Consider the following 25,459-nt stretch of genomic DNA (forward strand, 5'->3'; position numbering starts at 1 on the left):
GCATGTGGTTGAAAAAGGAGTGTACACTCCTGTCTACCGGAAGAGGAAGGGTTTATTCGGTACCATTTTTATATTGGAAAGATAGGACTTGCTTTCTGATTTTAAAAGATTCAACTTTCTAGATATTGTCTTGAGTGTCAGAAGACACTTTAGACATTTGAACTGTGTAGGAGCTCCTGCAGACTATTAGGATCACTGTAGACTGAATGCATTTTCATCACAGGATGAATATGAGCCTATAGCATCCAGGTTCAGAATGCAGTTCATTGGGTCCCCTGAGTATCCCCAAAACGTGGGGCTTCAATTGTCTGCTGGGTTAAATGCATCCTCTCCCAATGAGGCCAGACATTGGAGTACAGTTAAAAGAACAGATACCAAAGATAGGCAGCAGCTAGGGACACTGCCTGTTCCAGTTGTTGGAGGACCCTCATGAAGATTAACCTGAACTTCTGCTACTTATGTGCCAGGGGCCTTAGTCCAGCCTGTGTCTGCTATTTGGTTGATGGCTCAGTCTCTCAGTGTCCCCACGGTTATAGGTTAGTTGAGTCTGCCAGACTACCTGTGGAGTTCCTACCATCTTCAAGGCCTTCAATCCTTCCCCAACTCTTCCTTAAACATCTACAAGGTCCATCCCTTGTTCACTTTGGTTCTCTGTATCTATTTCAGTCAGCTGCTGGGTGAAGCCTTTCATTGGACACTTATGAAAGTCTCCTGTCTGGGAGCATAACAATGTATTCATAATAATGTTAAGGATTGGAGATTGCCCATAAGATGTGTCTCTAGCTGGACGAGTTTTCATTGGGCATTCAATCATTCTGTGCTCTAGGTGTGTTCCTGACTTTCTATTAGGCAGAAAACATTTTGTTCTGTGTGTCTACTGTGCCGTAGTTGAAACTGATCCTTCAGCTTTCTTCTCATGCTCCCATACAGTCAATATTTAAACTCTGTCCCTGAATCACATAAGATGCTTTAGCCATATTTGCTATTAATGCTAAGTTATTTTGCAAGCCTGGGGGCTTAATATTTTAATTTTATTCCTTTGGTTTAGTTTTTCAACACAAATTCTCTCTGTGAAATCATTCCTGTCCTCATAGTCGACATAGGGACCACATAAGCCACCTGACATGTTTTTGCACAATAAGTATATATTTTTGTGCAACTTTTAATCCTCATGTTTCACTTTGAAATTTGGCCAATTATATAGGTTATATTCTATTTCTCAAGTTGATATGTGTTCATTACATCAATACTACCAGAGTCTTCAGAGTCCTTGGATTCCAGGTGTGTGATGTTCTTCCACACACGTGTGACTGTTCTGAAATGTTTGAATAAATAATATTTTGCCTATGTATAGGAATATGTATATCATATGTTTCTTCTTTACACTTGTCATAAGATGGTCTCAGGATTCTTGATCTTGAAATAATTAGTAGGTGATAGTCCCCATGTGTATCTGAGAAATTGACAAACACAATGTGGAAGGCCAGCTATAGCTTTCCACTGCTGAGCTCTTTCTCCTGCCTTACATTGCTTATTTATGATCAAAATTTATATTATTATAGTTTCATCTGTTTATTTGTAACTGTTTAAGCATGCATTGCCTTCTAATAAAATTTTATTAATGTTATAGTTTAAACTGTTGCACTTCATGCTTGTACAAGATGAGTACGGATCTGAAGTGAGTGTATAGTTCTTGGTGGGAACTTTTAGTAAAGAACTGTGAGTTCTCTATCATTTTTGTTTCCTTGGTTGATTTTTGAAGGGATTAAGGGTCTTAATATATAACTTTTGGTCTCATAGAACAAATTACATAGGCCATGCCAGCATCCAACTGTGTGACATACACCTGCCTGTACCTCTATGACTAAGGACATATGCAAATACACCCAGTTTACCCATCAGACTTGTAGTTAGTAATTGTTCATACAATTTTTCTGATATCTGATCAGTATTGTGGATGTTTCCTGTGCATTTCCCTCTCAATTGGCATTTCCCTGTCAGGGCTGTATGTTATTCAAATGGTTCAAAAGCACGACACATGAATTTTATAATTCAAGCTCCTTCTAAAATGACACAGTGATTATAAATTCTGAGTTAAAATATAAGTGGATTGCCAAAATTATATGAATATGTTTTCGAGGAAACATTTGTTTTCTTTACATTGATGTTAGTATCATGCTTTGTGTTGTACACATGTATGGGATATTTAGGATGTAGTGACTTTTGATGATGTGCATGTGAACTTCACTGAGGAAGAGTGGAATTTGCTGGATCCTTCCCAGAAGAATCTCTACAAAGATGTGATGTTGGAAACCTACCTGAACCTAAACGCTATAGGTAAGACTTTTATATTATCTAAAGGAAACAAATGTTTATTGGTTATTGATGATCTATCATTTTAATTGTGAATAGTGAAGATTGAGCTGAATAATTCAGTTTCACTAAATTCATTGTAACTTTCATGGTGCAGTGAAAATTCACAGTACCTTGATTATTTCCTAATTTCCAATAGTATATCATTCATTCCTGGTACTGTATTTTAGGCTATAATTGGGAAGACCATCATCTTGAAGAACATTTTCAAAGTATTAGAAGACATGAAAGGTAATTTTCATGTGCAAACTGATACAAATTTGTCTCTGAGGAAATTTTAATATCTTAAGGAATCTCCAGCAAAAACAAGAGTGTAAAATAACAGTCCTTTAACTGTAGTTATGATTATAATATTCTTACAAAACCATGTACCTCAAGGTCCGATACCTGATTTGGGTATCCATTTGATAAGTAGCTTCTTTAGAGCTATGCTCTGGACCTGCCAAAATGTAGTGTCTCATAGTATTTATAAACTTCACATTGAATAGTGATAAATTTATATCCAAAACATTTTAATAAGAAAATCATCCACAGAAAATTTGGTGATACTCATATTGTTGTATTAATATGGTTCAGCTTGGTGAAGAGAATTTTATGAGAATCAAGAATATTGTTGTGGAGAAACATTAGTCCATATTGCACATGTTATGAGAAACAAAAATTCAAACAGTTTGAATGCAATGCGTAAACCTTTCATTTATCATTATTTTATTAGGTATATCATGTGTCACAATGGATAATAATCATGTGAGCATAGGGATATGGAGAGAAGCAACATAAAAATTTTATTCTAAAACAAGAAGATATGTAGTATTCTGCCTTTGAAAGAAATTAGGAATATGAAAGACATTTGCAATTAGTGGGTTTTTTAGCTTTACGGGGAATATCCCAAAACTCATAGTGTAAAAAATCTTTATGGGTACTAGGAATTTGGAAATTCTTCTGTGTGTCCTGTTCCCAGTCACATGTGTTGTAATTCACACTAGAGGAAATATATGAATATGATCAGTGTTATGCAGATCAGAGTTTTTCTAACTTTATTCAGATAGCTAAAATACATCATATAAAAAGAGGGTGTTATAAATAAGCCAGCTAATAACCATCACCGGTGTCTTGAACAACTCATAATGAGAGAGAACAACATGAACATATAAAGTGCTAAAACCTTAAGATCCGATGCTTCTTTACCATTAGAGAAATTGTAAACATAATTCATATTGATTGCATGATTGATCAGAGTAATGAATGTGGTAATGATTTCACATGTGCTAATTATCATTGCAGGCATGTAAGAAATCATAGTAGAGAGAAATCCTATGAGTGTAATATACGTGGTAAAGCCTTTACAAGATCCAGTCATCTCCAATATCATAAAAGAACACACAGTGGAGAGAAACCTTATGAATGTAATCAATGTGGTAAAGCCTTTACAAGATCCAGTCATCTCCAAAGACATAAAATGAAAAATACAGGAGAGAAACTTTATGAATGCGATCAATGTGGTAAAGTCTTTGCACAGCGCAATAATTTTCAAGATCATAAAAGAATACATACTGGAGAGAAACCTTATGTATGCAATCAATGTGGGAAAGCCTTTGCATGTCACAGTACTTTCCGATATCATAAAGTAACACACACTGGAGAGAAACCTTATGAATGTAATCAATGTGGTAAAGCCTTTGCAAGACCCAGTCATCTCCAATGTCATAAAAGAACACATACTGGAGAGAAACCTTATGAATGTAATCAATGTGGTAAAGTCTTTGCAAGACCCAGTCATCTCCAGTATCATAAAAGAACACACACCAGACAGAAAACTTATTAATGTAATCAATGTAGTAAAGTGTTTTCACCAGGGATAAGTCTCCAAATTCTGTGTGCTGGAGAGAAAGATAATGAATACAAACATGAATTAAGTGGGAGTTAGGAGGGTATCATATTAGGATATGATAGTCATGGGTGCTTGGGATTATTTCCACTCTGGAGATTTTTTTTTTTTTTTTTTTATGCTTTTGCAAAGAAGTTTGCTGCCCTCGTCTGAAGAGTTTCCTTGAGGTTAAGGTAAATATGTTTACATTAATTGTATTGACAATGTAAGTCATGAAAATCACCTCATAGAATTTGGCCTGAAAGTTTTTAACAAGCATAGAAACTAAGAAAGGAAAAATAAAAAAAAAGACACGTTCAAAATACAAGGCATCATCAGGAAGTTGAATGAAGTTTAATCTTCTGATCAAGGATATTCAATGGTATTAAAGGAATGGTTACATGAGGACAAGATTACATTCAGCTAAACATATGGGTTTGCAGTTGTATGAAAGAGAACTGTATCATGTTAGGAATTATTATTACCTGGATACTGTTTTGATGTAGACACATGAAGATACACTTATGTGTCAAATTGCCAAGAGATAGATTTGGATTCTGGGTTCTGAATTTAAAATATAAGCAGAAAGGCTTAGTTCAAGGCATGGTGTTACATGCTTTTTAACCCACCATTCACGAGACAGAGTCATGCAGATCTTTGAGACCAAGTTAGATCTCTAAGCAAGTTCCAGGAAAGCCAAGATTAGGCCGTGATATATTTGAAATATGGAAAGCTGCTGATAATGGAATAGAGGGAGCCGTGTTCCAGCCCCAGTAAGCACCAGAACTCCGAGAATTTTATCCTGAAGTGGTGTTGAATATTGTCAGAGAATTTTACATTACCTCATGAGATGATCAATTCTTGATTTTTCTTACACTTTAATCCCATTTTGTTGAACCATCACTGTTTCTAGAATGAAGCCTTCCTCACTGTTAATGGTGGATGATCTTTTGATGTGTTTTATATTTTATTTTATGTGTTTTATCTTTTAAGTATTTTTGAATCTGTGGTTTTAGGGATAATTGGTCTGTACTTCTCTTTTTATCACTCAGTCTTTCATGACTGGATATATGAGTAATCAGGGGTTCAGAAAATAAATTGACTAATATTTATTTTGTTTCTATATTGTTGAATACACTGAATTCTTGTTAAATCCTCTTTGAAAGTCTGGTAGGACACTACCCTAAAACTCATAGACGTGGGCTCACATTGGGGACATATTTTTAATGAATTATGTTTTCCTTCATGTTTATGCCAATTTAAGTTGTTTTTCTCTAGTTTAATTTTGGGATGTGGAATCTATTGAGGAAGTTAGCTATTTGTTTTAGAATTTCCGAGTTGGTGGAATGCACCCTTTTTAAACTATGTCTTTACCACTCTCTGGATTTCTTCGTTACCTGTTATTTAATCCCCCATTTCATTTGAGATTCATTAATTTGTATATTCTTTTATCTTTTAATAGGGGTTTGTTTATCTTGTCTAATAAAAGGATCAAAAGACCAACTCCATGTTTCATTAATTCTCTGAATTTTTCTCTTTCTATTTTATCAATTTCATCCCCCAACCTGAAAATTTCTTGGTGTCTCCTCCTCGTTATCTTTGCTCCCTCATTTCTTTTTGTTGTATCCTTTAAAACACGCTGTTAAATTGCCAGCATGGGAGTTCTCCAATTTTTTCACGTAGGCATTTTGTGCTGTGAACTTTCCTTTAGCTCCACTTTCATTTTCTTTGTGTTCCATGAGATTGTGCATGTTGCACATTCATTTCCATTGAACTCTAGAAAGTCTCTGATTTCTTCTTTTTTTCTGTGTAGACCCATTTTCTCTCACACATTAGTTTGTAGTCAGTTAGCTGTCCTCCCTCATCTCTTACAACACTGAGACATCAACAGGTTTTTAGCCCAGATCATATATTTTGTCTCATCAGAGAGTGTGGGGACTCCTGGGTCGGGTGCAATCAAGGACATGAGGAACCCAATTTCTAGGAGCCACCCACTGGGCTTTCTTGTTGCTCTCTGGGATGGAGTTAGTCCTTCCCCATCAGATCGGTTCTCTCCTTACAAATGGCCCCATGGGTATGAGAGGTAACAATAGCACACCAGCCATCTGTGTCTTGTCTTTTCTCAGGTCTAATGACATTTCAGAGCTGCCAGTTCAACTTCCTGGGCTGACATTCCTGCCAGGTGTGGTCCTCCACATGTGATCTCGGTATTTGACACCACCGCTGCCCCAGCACACCCCTGTCCATCCTGAATGAGGCAGTTGCCATTGGTGAACCCTGTTACCCCTACTTCTATGTGAGCAATCATACAGAGGCCCATCCAGCAAGGTCAGGTTCCAATAGCAGGGCAGCTGAGTAGATACTCTGGGGAGATTCAAGAATGGTGGCTGGTAATGAGTCCTTCTGGTATCATTTTTAACCTGGAAGCCATTGTGACTGAGGTGTAAATAGAGTGGTTCTTAGCTTGTCCCAATTGGTTACACATTGGCCATTGGCTAATGCCAGGACCCCTGGTCTGAGTATGCAGTCCACAGGTCTACAAAGGTCACCTGAAGTTGGCAGAGTAAGGCTTATTTTCTTTGCAGAGGCTTAAATAGCCTCAATTTTAAGGCATCTAAGAGGTCCTCCATTTTTGTTTTCTTCTGTAGCCACTGCAAAGTCATTTATAAACTGATGAAGAGACTCTGTCTGTAGGTTTTAGTACAATATAATGTTGAACTGTATCAACAAAAGCTGGTGTGTTTCCATTTTACTTTTAGGGTAACCCTGGTCTTGTGGTGGGGACAGTTTTGATTCTCAGGGCCCCTTTACGTCCTTTTTAGGCATCACTTATGGTCTTCTGATTTGGCCTTGGCTGACAACAGGATCTTTCCCAGGTCTCCAGTCTGTTGCTTCTGTCCTCCCATCTGCGTCTCCTCTGCAGTCTGTCCTCCATCAAATACTCTCTTTGCCACTGTCCTTAAATCTCTTAGACAACTCTTTCCTAATTACTCCACCCTCTGGGGCTTTGTCTTCATAGCTGGTGTTCCCTGATTGACAAAAGCTCAAGCCACTGCTGCCTTTGCTTCTGGTGATTCAGGGTCCATGGACATGTACTGTCAAAAATGTCTCCATGACCCTGTCTAAAAAAGCTGCAAGGCTTTGATTTTCTCTCTGTCTAATATTACACACTCTGGCCAAATTTGTAAGCCATCTTGTGGCCACCTTGAGACCTGCCAGCAGAGATGGACGGTGGACAAAAGGCCTCCTCTTACCTTCAGTGTTGTTGCAATCCCAGTCTGTGTGAGTTAGGGGAAAGCAAGCAGATTGGGGGGAACTCACAGGTGGAGCGAGAAACCAGCTCCCTGGCTTTTTCTGTGGTGAAGAGAACCCGGAAAATACGGTAGACGTAGACTGTCTCACATTAATACATCCATCAAGTCAAAATCAGTTCATCAAGATATCTCAACAAAGTTACTAGTCAAGGTTACCCCATAAACACACATTTTCAAAGTCCTCTTGTTCTGAGAAACACAAACACAGCACACAAAAATACAAATAAAACCTTCCTTCTCTAATACAGATACAAGAAACAACCAGAAGGTGGTACTCATGAGAAAGACCTCTCTGTGACTCCCAAAACACAATTCCATCGTTTTCTCTATCAGGCAGACATGAGAAAGAACCAGGAAGTGGTGCACACCCATAAGAAAAGAACCAGAGTTGTGGGCATCTCTCGCTGCCCTGAGCCCAGGATAAATTAATGAATTTGCATGAATTCTCGAATTTGAATAAATTTGCATATATTTGTAGCTTTAACTAAATGTATGTGTGTATGTGTGTGTATGTGTGTATATGTGTGTGTGTGTGTGTGTGTGTGTGTGTGTGTGTGTATGTGTGTGAGGCTGAATAGACGGGAAATGTGGAAAGGGTTAAATGGCCAGCAAATCAGTTTTGGGTGCTTGGTTTAGAGAATAAAAGATCAAATAGAAAGACCTCTCACTCCCGCTCCCTTTCCTGAAATGAGATATATTAGAATGACTTACAGGATGCAGTCAGCCTTATCACAGAAAAGCTGGATAGGAAGCAAAGTCCAAGAATCCAGAAGTTCTCAGTTCCTGAGGTTGGATGTCCCAGCTACTCTTCAGTAATAGTTGGAACCACAGACAAGCAAGCTCTAATGCCAGCCAAGTAATAAAACTTGCTATCTAGGAGAGAGCAAGCATACAATGTGAAAACTTGCTTCCTTTGTATTCTTATATAGGCCTCAAGATGAAGGTGTGGCCCAAATTTAAGGTGCGTGTTCCAGATTCAATCTCTGAATTAAAGGTGAGTGTTTTCTGCTGGGTGTGGTGAATCATGCCTTTAATCCAAGCACTATCAGAGTGAATCATGCAGGTGGATCTCTGTGAGCAGCCTGGTCTACAAAGTGGGTTCCTATACAGTCAGTGGTATTGCCGACAAACCCTGGCTCATAGAAACAATAACAATCACAATGACACAGTTTTGTGACTTTCTTGGTCCATATCCAGATTAAAGGCCTGTGTCTTTCAAACTCAAAGAGAACTGCATTGAACTGGAGTGTTCCTACTTCAAAGAACCTGATTACCTTCTACAAGTTAAACAACAAATCCCTTGAAGCTGTGTCCTTAAGTTTTGGATTTTGCATAATTCTTGATGTAGTCAAGTAAAAGCGATTTTCAGAACAGCCATGGTTACACAGAGAAGTACAATCTGTGGTCTCTATTCTTCTTGCCAGAGAAGGAGCCTGGCCAGGAAATGAGTCTGGCCAGAAGGTTAAATGTTCCTTGGCTGTGAGCTGCAAGCCAGTAACTACTTCAACTTGAGACTTGCAGCCTAGCTAAATTCCACTAGGCTGCCAACAACTCCACAATGACATCCCATAAGGATTTCAAGCCTCACAGGTGAGTTTGTTTCTAGTTGCTATTGTTTTGCCAATGACATCAGACCCTGCTAGGCAGGCTGCAGTGGGATTCTTTACAAATTGATGATCTGGACTCCATGCATCAAAACACGGACCAAAATTCTTGGTATGAGACTGTGAGTGTGCAAGAGATGTAATGCTGTCCTGTCAGCGGACTGAGGCTAAATCAGACCTTGATTGCAAACAACATAGTGGATTTTGTTTGCATGTACAAAGTCATAGGTTTGACCCCTAATACTAAAACAGTTATTGCCTCTGTGTGTGTGTGTGTCTATGTGTCTGTGTGGGTGTCTATGCATCTGTGTATGCGTATATCTATGTGTGAGTCTATGTATTTCCATATGTGTTTGTCTGTGTCTATGGGCATATGTGCATATCTATGTGCGTATCTGTGTGTGTCTTTGTGTATGTGTGTGTGCCTGTGTATTGTCTGTCTATGTACGTGTGCATATCTGTGTGTGTCTGTGTGTGTAACTATGTGTGTGACTCTGTATGTGTATGAATCTGTGGTATGTTTGGTTTTTTTTGAGGGGGGGTTGTTTTTTTTTTTTTTTTTTTTTTTCGAGACAGGGTTTCTCTGTGTAGCCCTGGCTGTCCTGGAACTCACGCTGTAGACCAGGCTGGCCTCGAACTCAGAAATCTGCCTGCCTCTGCCTCCCAGAGTGCTGGGATTACAGGTGTGCACCACCACCGCCCGGCTTGTGGTATGTTTGTCTGTGTATGTCTATGTGTGTTTGTCTCTGTGTGTGTCTATGTGTTTCTGTGTGTACATGTGTGTGCGCCCCAGCAGCAGAGAATGCCAGCAGAGGCTGTGTTAATCCTGAGACTGATGTTAACTCTGTGTGAGCAGAGGCTACAGACCAGGCCTATCCTCCCGCTGGGTTTAGAATGTGGCCGCAGCATGGTTTCCAATCCTGGCGTGAATTAAGACTGTTTTACAGACACTTGTTTTAAAAGCACTACGACCCCCGAGTCAGCGCCTTCTGAGAGGGTTCTTCACACTGCACAGCCGCCTCAGGAAGGCCAGGGAGCCGTTCCTAGTCGGTCTCCTGCACCCACACGAGGAACAGATTAAGGAATTACTCCCTTGGAGGCAAGACCGGGAAGGATCCAGACGTGTGTGTGTGTGTGTGTGTGTGTGTGTGTGTGTGTGTGTGTGTGTGTGTGCCTGGCTTGACCCTCCCTGAAAATCTCATCCCCAGACGCCTGGACAAGCTACTGGCACGACTGGCACAGGCTGCCTCATCAGGGAGCTTCCACAGGACAGACATCGAGTGGCAGGATCTCGGCAGCTCGCCAGACCTGGGACAGACAGGTCGGTCTACAAGGCCTTCAGACCACAGCTGGCCCCGCTGTATGTCTTTGCAAATTTGTTACTATTTTCTTCCTATCTTCATCAACAAACACTTAGTGAGGTCTCCTGTGGGTGTGGCTCTTCTCAGGGGATTCCACTACCCCCCCACACACACACATCCGCCCCAGGGTGCGATCAGACTGCCTGCAGTTGAGTCTCTCCACACTTCTCTGAAAGTAAACCACAGCTTTCATGGTAAACAAAACAACTCTGCCTTTTCAGTCTGCTTCCTTCTTCTGGCCACGGGCTGGAGTCAAACTCAGCACACCAGGCTCGGGAGCACCTGCTCCTAAAGGAGAAGTCACTTTAGCCCAGAGTCACTGTCCACCTTCCCTGAATAGAGTCCCTGCTCCCTTCCCCCACACACAGACAGAGGGGGCCCACACCCCTCTTCTGATGGGCACAGCACCACCAAGGCCAGCTGCAGTGTAGGTCCAAAAAAAAAAATCAAATGTGTTACAGTCCCCCAGGGCTGAAGCCAATTCTGTGACTACCTTTCTTGACCTGTGTGCCCTGCGATGAATGTTTCCCAAAGCCAGTGAGCCTAAAAGAATTCGCTGGGGAGAAGACAATACAGACGACCTCACCAGCCCTGCATATGCACAGGGTTCTTCTGCACGTCAACATGTGAGCTCCTCAGACTGAAAGACTGTTCTACCTGACCTGTCGCAGACTGCAGTGTTCTACAAGAGAAGGTACAGGGCACCCACAAGTTCATCCAGCCCTGGGCATGGTGGCAGGGAGGCCTGCCTTCCCATTTGTGAACTCCCTCTTGGCCACATCTGTATTGCAGAACTGTTACCTGAGACTGTCACCTTCCCCATGGCTCAAGGCCTGGTCCAGTGAGCATCCTCAGGCAAGAATAATCCCTTTCTGCTAGGATGTGAACAACCGTGACTCGGGGATAACCAGTGCATGGGGTGGAGGGTAACACTTGTTCTATGCCCAATTTTGGTGTAACTATGGAAACCCCAGCTCTCCCAAAGGTGGGCCTTCTCATCTGAGCGCTACACAGAGGGCACTGGCTGCTTCTGCACTGATTCCTACTCTACGTGGTGAGCTGTCATCATGGCCTACAGCCCACTCCTGGGTACCACACAGTGTTATAGGACCATCCCGGCAGGAAACCAGAGATCTGGATAAAACAAGCAGAGAATGTCGAAACCCAGGCACCTAACCCTAGCATAACTACAGCTCTCCTTTTGCTCAGAGCACCTAGCCCGAGTTGTTTCAGTGCTTGAGGAACTGGACTGTCTAGTCATTATCTGATGCTTCCTTAAAACTGTGGCCCCAGAGCATCCTAAAGCTTCATCACTCCTCCCAGCCATGGAGATCCAGTAATGGGGCCCGGGGAAGGAGGAATAAGATGGCAACCAGGGAGTCAGGTAGCAGAGAGAGCCTCCTGGATCTTCTATGGGAAGCTGACTTCAAAGTACCAAACACCCAAAACAGCAGGCTGAGAACCTCTGCCCAGCCTTTCCAGATGCCTGGCTGAGGTTTTATGGCCTTGCCCAGAATGCCAGAGTGCTCAAAGGAGTGCAGAGTCAGCTTTAGGCATGCCCATCTGCACTTAGCGCTGGGATGTATGGAGCCTATAAGCTGGCCAGGCTCCACCAGTGTCACCACAGAAACATAGGGTGTCCCTAACTCACCCAGGTGCACTAGGCTGCACTCCCTCCCAAATTACAGCCTTTACCAAGTCCCCTTGCTGAGCTATCCAAGGAGGCTGCTGCGAGTTTATGCCTGGGGTGCAGAATGCTTTCACAGTGAACTTCTTGGCTGCAAAACATTTCTTTTCCAAAAGATGCTGCCAGGAAGCTGGGAGAAAAGAAAAGCGCGTGCAAAGGCTCACTCGGCCTTTGTTTTTCTTTGAAGAATGCACACAGGCCGGAAGGCAAGAGAGCAGGGCTGAGCTCTGGGGGTGTGGCCCGCCTGGGGCCAGCCATGCTCCAGGGAGAGGTGAGTTTGATAATGGATAAGCTGTCCAGGGCCTGGCAGAGCTTCACCTCAGCTAGGAGAAAGCAACCTCAGAACTGGGAGCGGGATTCATTAGCGCCCTGCTGCTGACTCTTCCCTGCTTCCTCCTGCCTCCCGGCCACAGATGACATTTCCCAGAGAGAGAAAAGCTTCGGAGGCCTGAGGCTCGGCACGAGAAAACCAACAAAAAGAACACCTTGTGGGAAGTCAAAATGCGAGTCCAATGGTGAGTTGCCTGAGAAATTTGACAAAGTGAAATCTGTGAGTCAGAAGGGCCGTGTCCTCCTCTGCCACAGCTGGGGCCACAAGAGAAAGCCTGGAACCTAGGACAGATTTGTTGGACAAAGGAACGGATGAAATCCCAGCGGACCTGGGCCTGGGGTGCCCATCTGGCTTGGTGAAAGGCCTGAACCCCAGACTGACAGTTTTCAAAGAGACAATAAGAAACAGCAGCAGGTGTCTAGAAGCTAAGCTCTTGGCTACTTTCAAAGGGCAAACAGGCTGAAGGGGGTATGGGGGCAGTCTTAGGAGCCTGAGGACAACAGACACTATCTATGACAAAACCCAGGACTCTGTTAGCACAATCTGCACACCCCCTCCCCACACACGGAGCACACACACCAAATCTACCCAAGACAGCGGCTGGAAGCAGCACGGGAACAGAATCCCCTTCTTAGCGATGACCCTGAGTGACCCGCCTAGGAGGAACAGCATCCTAGGCAGAGAAGGGGGCTGTTCCGCTGCTGCCCAGCAGTCTGTGCGGTCTGATCCCTGATCCCTGTATACAGGGGCGAACTGTGCTCCTATATAGTTCCATCCCTGGGCACACACCCCTGAATGTGGCCTGGCCAGTCGTGTCACCAAGAAACACAACCTCTGTCCCACCCTAGAACAGTGTCTTTACCATAGTAGACAGCAGAGTCTTCCCTTTCCCAGCAGTAGCTGGATTTTGTGTTGGGAGCATCCAGAGCCCAGATCTCAGTGACACTTAACAAATTTCACCTGAAATACTACGATCTTCCTTCATAGTGAGCAAGCGTATTGTAGAGGACCCCCTGAGAGCCAGCGTCAACCGCCCCACATGCGAACCAGGCTCCCCAGGACCCTCCAGGATCTGAAGAGTGAGCAGTTCACGGCCACCATGTTAAAGCTTTGGCATGGATGGGCACAGGCAGCCGAGCTCAGAAGACAGAGCCAACCCACAGCACAGAGACGAGGTGGACAGCAGTGACCTGAACCCACGGAGTCTTGGAGCCGGCTGTTCTGCTGCTTAGAAAACTGATACAAAAGCCATTCAGCTCCTCTGCGCAGCCACCGAGAGGAACGAGGTCGTGCTGCTCTGGAAAGATGGCTGAAGAGGGAGTGAATGAGCAGTCGACCTGTGGAAGGAGAAAGTCGAGCCGGGCGACGGCCGGATGCCAGCTTACCATAAAAATATCTGGAACGTGTCACGGAGATGGCTCAGTGGGCAACAGAACTCACTCCCAAGCGTAAAAACCCTAAGTTTCATCCCAGGACTCACATGGTAGGAGACACTGACTCCCACAAAATTGCCCTCTGAACCTCATACATGCACCCTCTGACACGCATGTACACCATCAATAAACAAACATGAAAAAATACATTTTCATCTGGAAAGAGCACAAACCAAAGGATGAATGACCATCGTCCCTGAAGGGCAGACGTGGGGGAGATTTTCCATTTCTATAATTTATGTCATTATGAATATCTGTTTTATGTCTACAACAATAGACAGAGGAGGAGGAGGAAGCAGAGGCCGTTGCTGTCTTACAAACTTCGTTTTGGTGTCTGCTGTAAGCTTGTGTCTACCGAAGCGTCCTTTGTCATCCCCCTGCCTCTGCTTCCCAGTGCTGTCTTCCCAAACCCACACCGCTCTGCTCTGGGGAGCACTTGAGGCACCTGGGAGTAAGGACCCCACCCTCCTGGCCAGCAGACTCCTTCTCTATGCAAACAGCGCTTGTCTCCACCAATTTCCAAGCTTGCCAATCCCCACCCCTGCAAGCACACAGAGCCCCTTTCCTGAATCTATCCGCACCCCAGCCCCTTCCCCACACTCCTCCCTCGATGGACTGCCCTGTATTATTATTCTGCCCCTCCCAGCCTGGCACTTCCCCCTCCCCCATTCCCAACTATCCTCTGCAGCAAACCAGTGAGACCCAGTGACAATCGACTGTCTATTTAGTGACTCGTGTCACGGTTTATGTCGTAAGTGCTCCGCCTCGTTAACCAGGAGTTCTGCGTGCTGCATGCATACACACATATACAACAGCCACACAAGTCCACAGGCTGGCTGCAAACTTTATTGCCTTCCCGTGAGACCAAAGAGCTCCTCCTCACTCGGGTCCCTGCCATCTCCATGTCCAATTTTTAAATAAAGCTGTTTAGATTCTCCCAGGATTAAAACAAGTGGAAAACTGCAAGCCCAGACCTCAACCTCATTTTCTCTAAAACAAAACATGTCACTCTGAGTAAGTATACACCTGACAACACGCACTCCACTCAAACCCAGCCAGACACCCTGCCGCTCAGAGCACGCCTCCCATAGGCTGCGGCCCCAGCTGAGGCTAGCGGCTTGCTGAGACAAGATCTGCTCATCGGTCCCTGGCACCTCCGCCCTCAGGCTGGCACCTCCACCCTCAGGCTGGCACCTCCACCCTCAGGCTGGCACCTCCACCCTCAGGCTGGTTGAAGTGTTTGCGCACAGCACTCCAGGGCAGCTCAGCAGAGCACCGGGAGCAGGCAGAGTTCCCAGGACTTTGCCCGCTAAAGAGAGGCCCAGGTACACACTGATCCACTGAGAGGCCAGAGCTGGGCTTCCCAGCGGAGTCCCAGAACACCACCACCACGTTCCTGTCTGTGCAAACTCACATGGGCACAGTGAGGCATGCACAAACACAATGACACACATGTGCATCATCACAAACACACTAACACACATGTGCATCCTCAGACCCTGTTACAAGTGAACTCTGGGCTTACCGCTGACCAAGATCACTCCTCATGTACCACTCCTCCGGAGGCTCTGACCTCGAACCAACAATAATACTCCCATCATGAAGAGGGGAATATATTGTGTGTAGTCCATAATCTGAGAAGGGTGTGTGTGTGTGTGTGTGTGTGTGTGCGTGTGCGCGTATTTCAGTTTTTCTTTCTAATCTAAGAAATTACCATTTTTCTTTCTATGGTTTTTGTTTCTGTTTTATTTTTTGAGGCAAGGTCTCCTTTTATACCGTGTCTGGCCTGGAACGTGCTATTTAGACTACAGTCCCCTTGAACTCACAGAGATCCCTCTACCTCTGCCTTAATTTAAGGCATTTAAAGGTGTGTGTCACCACACCCAGCTTGGGAAGTGCCTTTTTTATTTTTCATATCTGCACAAAGTTGCTCTAAGTCACCAAACTAAAACCAAACAGAATACTGCGCAGAGATCATGGGTCAGTCAGAGATCCTGCAGGGACGGTCAGATCTCCCCAACACATCAAGGTGGCCCAGAAATATCTAGGGGCTCCCTGACCTTCAAGGTCCCCTGGCTGTTCTCTGCCCACTTCACTCACAAGACGAACCGGTGTAGTAAATCCTGGCTTTGAGAGCAGAGACAGTGTCATGGCTCAGAACATCACTTCCGGATACCGCACTGCACGAGGGGAAACAGGACGCAAGGGCGTGCCAACGTCAAAGCACACACAGTGTTAACCAAGGGATGGGTCAGCAGGAGCATAATGCTTCCTCCGGCTCTGGGGTACAAACTGAGCTCTTAGGATGTGAGGCTCACGTGGACAAAGGACACTCCTGTGTGCCCTCCCCGTCCTCACAGCCCAGCCCAGTTCTACCTGGCTTTTTGGGTTGTGTTGGTTTAGAAGCCAAAGTACGCAGAGCTGGGGGTGGTCTCCCCTCACTGCCTGTGGCCTCTACAGGAGCTGAAGCTGCAAGGCTCAGGACAGCAGCCACCGGGCCCTGTTGCAGTCACACTGCAAATGCAGGCTGCTGATCGGAAGCTGGGGTGTGAGCCGGTGGAGAGCTTTCCTGGCACACATGAGACCCTGGGGCTCATTCCCAGAGCAGATTTTAAAAGAAAAGGGAAGAACCTAGCAGGACAGAGTTAAGTGAAGGGGAGCCCAAATATAAAGTCCTTGAGAAGGGAAGAGAAGCAATTCGACGGGCCAGAAGGGAGGCTGCGGAACAGGCCACCTCCAGATGGTCAGCCATCTCTCTAAACAATCCCTTTCCTCCATCAGAAATCAGAGCTGCAGTTACTCATTAACGTTTGTCCCTCCCTCTTCCTCCCTGCTTTAGGTCAGCAGCAAAGAGAGCTTTAGAGGAGATGATTTAGTAAGGCTTGGGTCTGGAAGCTAACTCCAGACAGGGCTCGCCTTGAAAACCACCTGGGCAAGAACTAGAGGGACTTTAGTGCCCAGTCCCCCAGCCCAAATGACTTTACAAAGGCCACCTGCAATGAAAGGCAGCAGCCAGAATCTGAGCCCTCTACAGAGTGGGACATCATTCCCGACTCTCACAAGCATGACGAGAAATGGCAAAACCCAAGCCCCAGAAGCCGCAGCCCATCAGTCAGAACAAACTTCCTGTCTGCTAAGCCCTTCACAAGGTCTCTCTCACTCAGGGTGTCAACACAGATGTGCAGGAGGAAGCCTCAGTCACCTGGCTGAGAAAGGCATGATGTCAGAAGCTGTCTGTCTGCCCGGGGTGATGCAAGTCTCCTGGGAAGGTCCCTTCCACATGCAGCCTGTGAGGCCCAACAGGAGCACAGACAACAGGGTCTGGGATGGGGCTGTGCCCAGGACAACTATTTTTTTGTTCCTAAGTCCTTAAGAGCGGGCACCACAGGGCTGCAGGCCAGGGAAGAAGGAGAACGACTTAAAAATGGGAGCACACACCTTTAATCCCAACATTCAGATAGCAGAAGCTGCTGGATCTCTGTTAGTTCATGGCCAGCCTGGTCTACATACGGAGTTCCAGGTCACCCAGAGCTAACTCAAAACACATGAGAGCTCCTGAGTTTTGTCTGAGTCCTTTTGGGGAGTCCTGCAGGAGATTGATTCCCAGGGGCTGATAAGAAATTGCCTGGGTCAGCAGATGTCAAGGTGCAGAGAGTTCCTTAGCTGGTCCCTGTTCTATCCTCCACAAGAAAGAGAACTTCAGCCTTAGCCACTGTTCCTGTGAAATGCTACCTCTTGGGACTGTTATGAATGTTAACCTATGTTAGCCTCATATTTAAAAATGAGATTTAAGCCACTGTTAAACAGAACCACATTAAATTCATGGTGGATACATGTAAAAACCCCAAACCTGGGGCTAAATGCTAACAAATTACAAACGCAGACACCCTAACATCAATGTGCAAAACCTGCCAGGATAAGAGGCTCTTGGGCCACTCAACGGTCACAGGCAGGCACTCTTTTGGCAGAAATAAGCCACCAGACATGTACCATCAAAGCCTTTCCTCCTTCCTCCACCAACCACACTCCAGGGTTCACAGAAGGTAAGAGATTTACAAGGCACCCAGCAGGGAGAAGCCAGGGGATAAAACGCGCATAAATTAAAACGTAATGTGGCCAGGTCTGTGCGCAGCTCCCACAGGGAACCTGAATCAGCAGCATCCCCTCCACTCTTGCTAGCAGCTTGTGGAAGACAAGCTCAGCAGGGGCCCGGATGTGTAAGCCCTGGGAACAAAGACACTCCATCAGCAGGATCCAGGAGCCTGAAGGAGCTGTGGTAGGCGCTCCTGGTGCGGACTGGAAGGGCAGCACCCGGGACTAGGAGGTTCCCAGAGCTTCTTTCTAGCCTGCCTGCCAGTGGGAAGCCCCTCCAACCAGACTTCCCAGCCTACTGGCTATTAGAAGCCACATCCTAAAGATACTCAGAAACTAGTCAGAAAAATGAAACTCATTGGAAACAGTGTAGCACTCAGACCTCACCCAGATCCAGTGCCAATTCCCAAGCATGCTTCTTTCCTGACCCAATCCAAGAAACTCTTTGTAAGGTTTATGCATATTTTTTTACATATGTTTGTCTTTATTTATGGAAGTGTGTGTGTGTGTAGAGGCCAGAAGAAGATGCTAGATCATCTGGAGGTGTCAGCCACCTGATGTGGGTACTGGTGCTAGAAACCAGCAAGAGATCTTCTGGAAGAGTAACAAGCACTCGACCGACCGTTAAGCCGTCTCTCCAAGCTCCTGCCAAGCAATGTTAAGCAAGACAGAATGTCAGAAAATCACAGGGACATGAGAAGGGAGAGTAGCCCCTCACCAAGGTTCTGATTAAAACCTCTCACAGCGGAGAAGCAAGCGTTCCAGAGCCAATGACAACTGCTTGAAGCCTTTCCCCATTCCCAGATGTGTCTGCGAGTTTCTAGGAACCTGACCAGAAAGCTTATTTGCAAGGAAAGAACACGGACTAAGTAAACTCCTTGTGCAACTTTGGTGGCTCTTAATTTTACCTGATCGTATTATAATTCCATCCAAGGCTTCTCCAGGTAGGCTAGGGAGGCGGTTGAGGGGTAAGACTCTGATGACCTGAGTTCAATCCCCGGGAACCCATAGGGTGCAAGGAGTGAATGGACTCCACTAGCTGTCCTCTGACTCCACACTCACAGAGACATGTGCATGCCCACATCCACAAACATCAACAAAATAAATAAATATTTTACTTCAACTCTTTCTAATTGAAGAGGAGATGGGGGGGGTCTAGGCAAGCTTTTAAAATATAAATTGACAGCCATCAAAAGTGCACATATGATTAATACTAAGACAATTAATGATGATACTATTCTGAAGAGCCCATACCCACGATCCCCGGATGAACCCACACCAGTGGCTTTCTTTCTAAGAACCTCTCTCCCTGCTAACCCCGTCTATAGCAAAACACTTTTTATAAAGTCTCCAATGCTGCTTCATACTTGAAATTCTTGTCTGTGATGAAGCCATAACCTCTGGTTTGGCCTGAGTCCAGGTTACTAAAAGATCAGGGAAACTCCTTCAGCCGTTGAGGGCTACAGCCTGGAACTGTCTGTCCATCTCCTTACCAGTGACAAATTCACCACAGTCCTTTTTTGTTTGGTTTGGGATTCTTTGTTTTTATTTTTGCAATGATAAAGATGGAACCTTGGGCCTCACACATCCTAGGAACGTGCTCTACCACCGAGCCACGCCCCAGCCCTCACAAATGGTCCTCCTCCTAAAGTCTCTCTGGGTCTCGTCATCGTTGTCTTTACCACTCCGGGCAGGTCCCAGCCACTCACCATGATTTCCATGCATCAATCACTTCCTTGAGCCCAGACCTGCTTCTGTGACCCTCATGCCAAAACCACAAGCATCTCAGGATCTCCCAAGGCTTGCCAACTCATGCCCGCACACAGCAGGCACTCCATTTGTCATGGATGTATGTATGTATGGATGGATGGATGGATGGATGGATGGATGGATGGAATTCATCCCCTGGCTGGACAACTGATGCCACCTTCAGTGTGGCTCATCCAGGTGTCTTCACTGGCCCTGCAGAGCTACTCTCCCATCTGTCCCCAGGCTGTTCCTCCCTCTTCCCAGGAATCCAGGCCCCTTTGAAGTTGGTGCCTCTCACTTCCCGCTGCCTGAAGTACACCTCCTCCATCAGGGGTGCTCCTGAAACTTCGATTTCTCACAACATCCTGCTCTTAGAAGGACTCACTAAACTATGCTATTCAGGGTTGGCTTCACACTTTGGGTCCAAGCCATTCCCCTGTCTCAGCCTCCCAAATATCTGGAACTATGGCACACAGCCCCATATGTCACTTTGTACTATAAACTGTGGTTTTTGTGAACCCCCTTCCTAACTTCTTGATTGAATGCCCCCCCCCCAAAAAAAAAACAAGGACCTTTTTTTTTGGTTTGTTTTTGTTCTTTTTGATGGGGTCTCATTCAGTCCAATATGGCCTCAAACTCAGGAGGTAGCTAAAGATGACCTTAAACTCCTGATCCTCCCTCCAGCCTCAGGCTCAAAGTGCTGTGTTTATTTGTATCTTACACTGGGCATCAGACATATTGTTATCTCTATTGTTGATTAGATCTCCCTCAACCTGACAGCCCTCACTGGGAGGAAGAAAAGTCTTAGGCCTGCCAGGGGAGTTCATGGAACAGCACATTGTTCTTCCATGGGATCCTCAGAGGCTGGATTTCCCAAATGCACAGGCATCCCAAGGACCTGTTGATACTATTATCTCTCTGGGATGATAAGAGCCAGTCAGCATAGTTCAGGTGGAAAACATGGACAAATAGGGTACTAAACTGAATAATAAATCCAAAGGTTCCTACATTCTCATGCCCAGAAACTAACGTTAAAACTCAGGAACAAGAAAGTACTTAAGTTAATAATCCTGGAGGAGGACCTACGTCTTGTGGTATCAACATAATAATAACATCTGGATGATGCCAGCATGTAGACAAATGCATCAGCATCACAGAAACAAGGAAAAAGAGAGAAGAGTCTTGGTAAAATGTTGGTCCCTCGTTACAGTGGATCAGGACAATATGACACGGGGAAGGAGACCACTGGGGCATAGCCAGCAGTGATATGAGACAAACCTTCAGAAACATGTGAACTGAGTCTATAAAGCCCCTTGGCATTACATCCTCCAATTGAAAGAGCATCGGTGACTCTTGTCTTAGAACACAGCCCTGGATTTGACCCACAGGACATTTCCATAACCTGCATCTATATTTGTTTCTATTTTAAAGCAAAATGCTCTTAGTTGTGAATGCACTCTGGCTTAGAAAACACCAGGATGATGGAAAATCTTTGAGAAATTAAACAACAACAAAGATCTCTAAAAATCACTTCAGAGTCCTGAGTGATGACCCAATCCTCTGTACTGAGGAAAATACAGAAGTTTCTCTTCCTGTAGTAATAGCTATGATATTGAAAACCCATGACAGGAAGGACCTGCCCATAAGATGACATCCACATATTGCCTGATGTTACAGAACATTTGCCAGACTGGCCAAGGACAACAGCTACGGACACTACTGTTACTCACCATGATGGCCGTGCTCACAGGGCTGTTGTACCTTGGTGAGATATGAACAGGGGGAATTGACATTTATGTCCGTAAGGGAACCTACTCAACAGCCAGGATTAATTTCACGTGGACACCCTCGGGGATCCCCTCTGTCTTTAAATGTGGAAAAGGTCTGACTGAAAGTTTTCTTCCAGGTTTTATTGTGGAACACAGGATGGCAGGACAGGCAGGTGAGTGTCTCCATCCTTTCCAGGGTTTGTTTCTTCACTCTGATGGGAATACCTCTATTTTCCTCTAGTGAGCCAATTCCTCACAATGGTAATCAGTAAAAAGCATTTATGCTCTAATGTCTCGGTCCAGGGGAGGTTTCTGTGCTATGATCTGGTGTCTGAAGGAAGATGTCCTGGGACTCAGCCTTTGATTTCTTCACAGGACACCTCCCAAAGCCCGTCATCTGGGCTGTGACTGGCTCCATGATTGTTTTCTATACACCTGTGATTATCTGGTGTGAGGGTTCCTGGGAGGCCCAGGAGCATCGTCTGTATAAAGAGGAAAATGGATATCCTTGGGACACTCAATTCCCTCTGGAAAAAATGAATAAGGCCAAGTTCAACATTCAACACACGACAACCGACTACGCAGGCATCTATAAGTGTTATTATAGGACCTCTGTTGCACGTTCAGAGCACAGTGATGCCCTGCAGCTGGTGGTGACAGGGGAGTGGACGCTCTGGGAACCATGTATGTGCTTTCTCCTGAGAAGGAGGTCTGTTCTCCGGGAGCTCTTCTCTCAGAGTCCAGTCCTAGAAGGCAATATGAGTAACTCTTGTTCATTTCACATCCTGCCCCTTGTATCCTAGGAGTACATGAAAAGCCCAGCCTGTCAGTCTGGCCGAGCACTAACGTGACTTCTGGAGTGTCCATAGCCTTTACCTGTAGCTCATACATGGGATTTGGCAGATTCATTCTGATTCAGGAAGGAAAACACCACCTCTCATGGACCCTGGACTCTCAGCATCAGGCCAATCAGCCATTCCATGCTACTTCTGTTGTTATTGTTATTATTATTAACTATATTGTTATTCTTATTGCTACGAATTATTATTATACAGAAGTACATTATAATTATTACTATTGACTATATTAATAACTATATTGTTATTAATATTTCCTACATTATTATGAAGTATGTTATTATTATTTTTAAGTATATTATTATTAAGTATATTGTTATTATTAGTAACTGTATTATTATTGTTATTACTATTATTATTATTAACTATATGCATCAAAATTCTGTCATGAAATAGACAAGACAGTCATATTGGAAACAGATGAACTCCACTATATCATTATGTATCTTATTATCATCATCCTTGTTATTATTATTATTATTATTATTATTATTATCCTGTGTCTACCTTTCTGTGAGTGAGCTGACCTGGAAGGCCGACCAGCCCTCAGGAGATGGATAGAGTATGCATTCTACTTGTGTGAAATAAGTTGTATTGTGGGACCACACTTTCACAGATAAAACTATTCAACATTATGTAACAACAAGAAGATAGACTATGGTCATAGTAAGTCCTATGATAGTGGGCCAATTCCTCACAATGGTGATGGGGGAAATGAATTTATGTGCTAATCTCTTGGTTTCTAACTGATTCCCTTCATCCCCAATTTTGATTATTTCCTGCCTTCTACTCCTCTTTTTTTAAAAGCCATGCCTTTAATCCTGGGAGACTTAGACAATCAGTTCTCTGAGTTCAAAGTCAACCTGGAACAAAGCAAGTCCCAGATCCAAACCTGGTTGCACACACCTTTAATCTGAGCCATACCTCCTGCTGGAGGCCTACATAAGGACAGTGGGGGAAGGAGGAGTCACTCTCTGCCGGCTTGCAGTGACTTGCCAACACATGTGTTGCAACCTACCTCTTCAGGATTCCAGCTTGCACAGAATATCAGCTGGAACTACTAGAGTATTGGACTTCCCATTCACAGTTGTCAATTGTTGGGTTGTTTGGATTGCAGACTGTAAGTCATTACAATTAATTTCCTTCATTTATAGAGACATTCCATAAGCTCTGTGACTCTAGAGAATCCTAACTACTATGACTTATATGTCGTCGATATGAGAACTTTCTGCTTTCTTTATGTAGGCATTGTACTATGAATTTAGGACTATGTTCCCAGCAGAGAGATGGTTACAGGAAACAGCTAAGTGTAGAGATGAACATTCAGGACACAGAATCTCCTCTCTACCTGCCCACTCCCCAGCCCCTCTCACTGTCTCATATTTTATGTTCTGCCTTTGAGATGAACACACATAATTTTCCATCCTGTAGTCTCTTTTTCTGCACAGAAGGCAGGCAGGGATCTAGCTGGGCTCCAGGCTGCCCTGGAAAGGAGTCATATTGATAGGGAAGCAGACAGCAGGATTTTAAGCAGTTTCCTGCGGGACTGTCAAACCAGAGGTCTTCTAAGTCAGGGATATGAAGGGCAGAAAGCCAGGGCTCTAGGTCTGCTCATGGCAGAACTGGTGGAGGTCAGAAGCCACTGATGCCGAATCCCAAAACACCTTTACACACAAGAAGTGAAAAACCAGCTCTGTTGCTCTAGGTCCAGGAATACAAGGACATCAGCAGTGTTTTTCCTGTGATGGATGACACTGAGCCTTCCACACTTTTTCTGTGGTGGTATCCATAATCCTGAAAGAGGTGGGGAGGCAGCAAGCACATGATCCTGAAATCTGGTGCTTAGAAATTCATGAAACAAACAAAGAAACGTTAACAAACAAAGAAAAAGGCAAACGTTATTTTTAGGGTATATAAAACAGAAACAACACACCAAGGAGGTAAGTGGCTAAAAGAGAAGTGTAGTACCAGGGAAATGTTAGTGATCTCGAAAATAGATAGGAATCAATCTGATGTTCCTCATAGTAGGTTCTTTATTCTAAGTTTCGTCGGGACCCTCCAAAATAACACAATCACCTAGTACTGTTTTGATGGATGGAGAGGCCCCAGTATCTCTCTGTGTAAGGCAGGAAGCAGGTCTTAAGTGTGCAAGGATCTAACTGGAAAGCTATTGTGAACTTTATCAAAGTTGGCTGATGCTGAAAGGCAGTTCATAACCTTAAATATTGCTCCCCTCTGCATAGTTGGTCATTCAGAAGAGTGTGGGCCTGTAACCTGGATTTGGAGGTTTGTTGGGAGAATATCTTTAAAATGCTGTTTTGTTGAGTCTAGAGACTGGAGCTAGGTTTGAATTTTGTTGGGGGTCAACTTGTAAACTAATGCTAGGTATCAGCGTGTTTGTTTGAGTTTAAACTTAAGTCATGTTTTCTAAAATGGAGACCAAACTAAAATGATTTCGTCTGCCATTCATCCCTTTCTCTTGTGACTAGCAGTCTAAATCATGGAACTTCCTAAAGCTCCATGAAAACAATTAGTAACAGGGCTATGTCTTTATGGAGCCCCAGGGGCATGGGTAGGGCCCCATCAATGGGAAACAGGAGGGAGTCTTGAGGTTGAATTTTCCTCCTGTTGACCAGATTCTTTTTCAACTGTAAAGAGATATGCTGTAGATCTAGGCTGGAACTCTGTAGCACAGGTACCAATTCAGTGAAGCTCTAGTGATCCCTGAAGTATCTCTTGAATAGGGCCAAATCTCTGAGCTAAAGCTGGCACCTAAATCATCTGGTCCTGGGCCTTTTTTGGTTGGGTGACTTTTAATGACTGCTTCTCCTTCTTTAGGTTTTTTTTTTTTTTTTTTTTTGCTATTTAAAATGTTTGCCTGATCATGATTTAAATTTGGTTAGTAGTATATGTCTAGAACATCGTCCATTTTGTTAAGATTTTCCAATTTTGTAGAGTACAAATTTTTGTAGTAAGACCTAATGATTCTTTGAGCTTCCTCACTATCAGCTCTCAGGCCTCC

General features: G+C 44.4%; 1 long non-coding RNA gene across 2 annotated transcripts; it reads left to right on the forward strand.

Annotated features, from left to right (window-relative positions):
- The first annotated feature begins 21,413 nt into the window (after positions 1 to 21,413).
- On the forward strand, positions 21,414 to 22,519 carry LOC127672672 (uncharacterized). 2 transcript variants are annotated; one of them, XR_007974997.1, is made up of 3 exons: positions 21,414 to 21,576; positions 21,718 to 21,753; positions 22,036 to 22,519. It is a non-coding gene; the product is annotated as an uncharacterized LOC127672672 (long non-coding RNA). The 2 variants fall into 2 exon arrangements; XR_007974996.1 differs by lacking the exon at positions 22,036 to 22,519 and adding an exon at positions 21,956 to 21,985 and having other exon boundaries at positions 21,424 to 21,576.
- The last annotated feature ends 2,940 nt before the right edge of the window (positions 22,520 to 25,459 follow it).

The sequence above is a fragment of the Apodemus sylvaticus genome, chromosome 22 (genome assembly GCF_947179515.1).
Source record: "Apodemus sylvaticus chromosome 22, mApoSyl1.1, whole genome shotgun sequence".
Classification (NCBI taxonomy): domain Eukaryota; kingdom Metazoa; phylum Chordata; class Mammalia; order Rodentia; family Muridae; genus Apodemus; species Apodemus sylvaticus.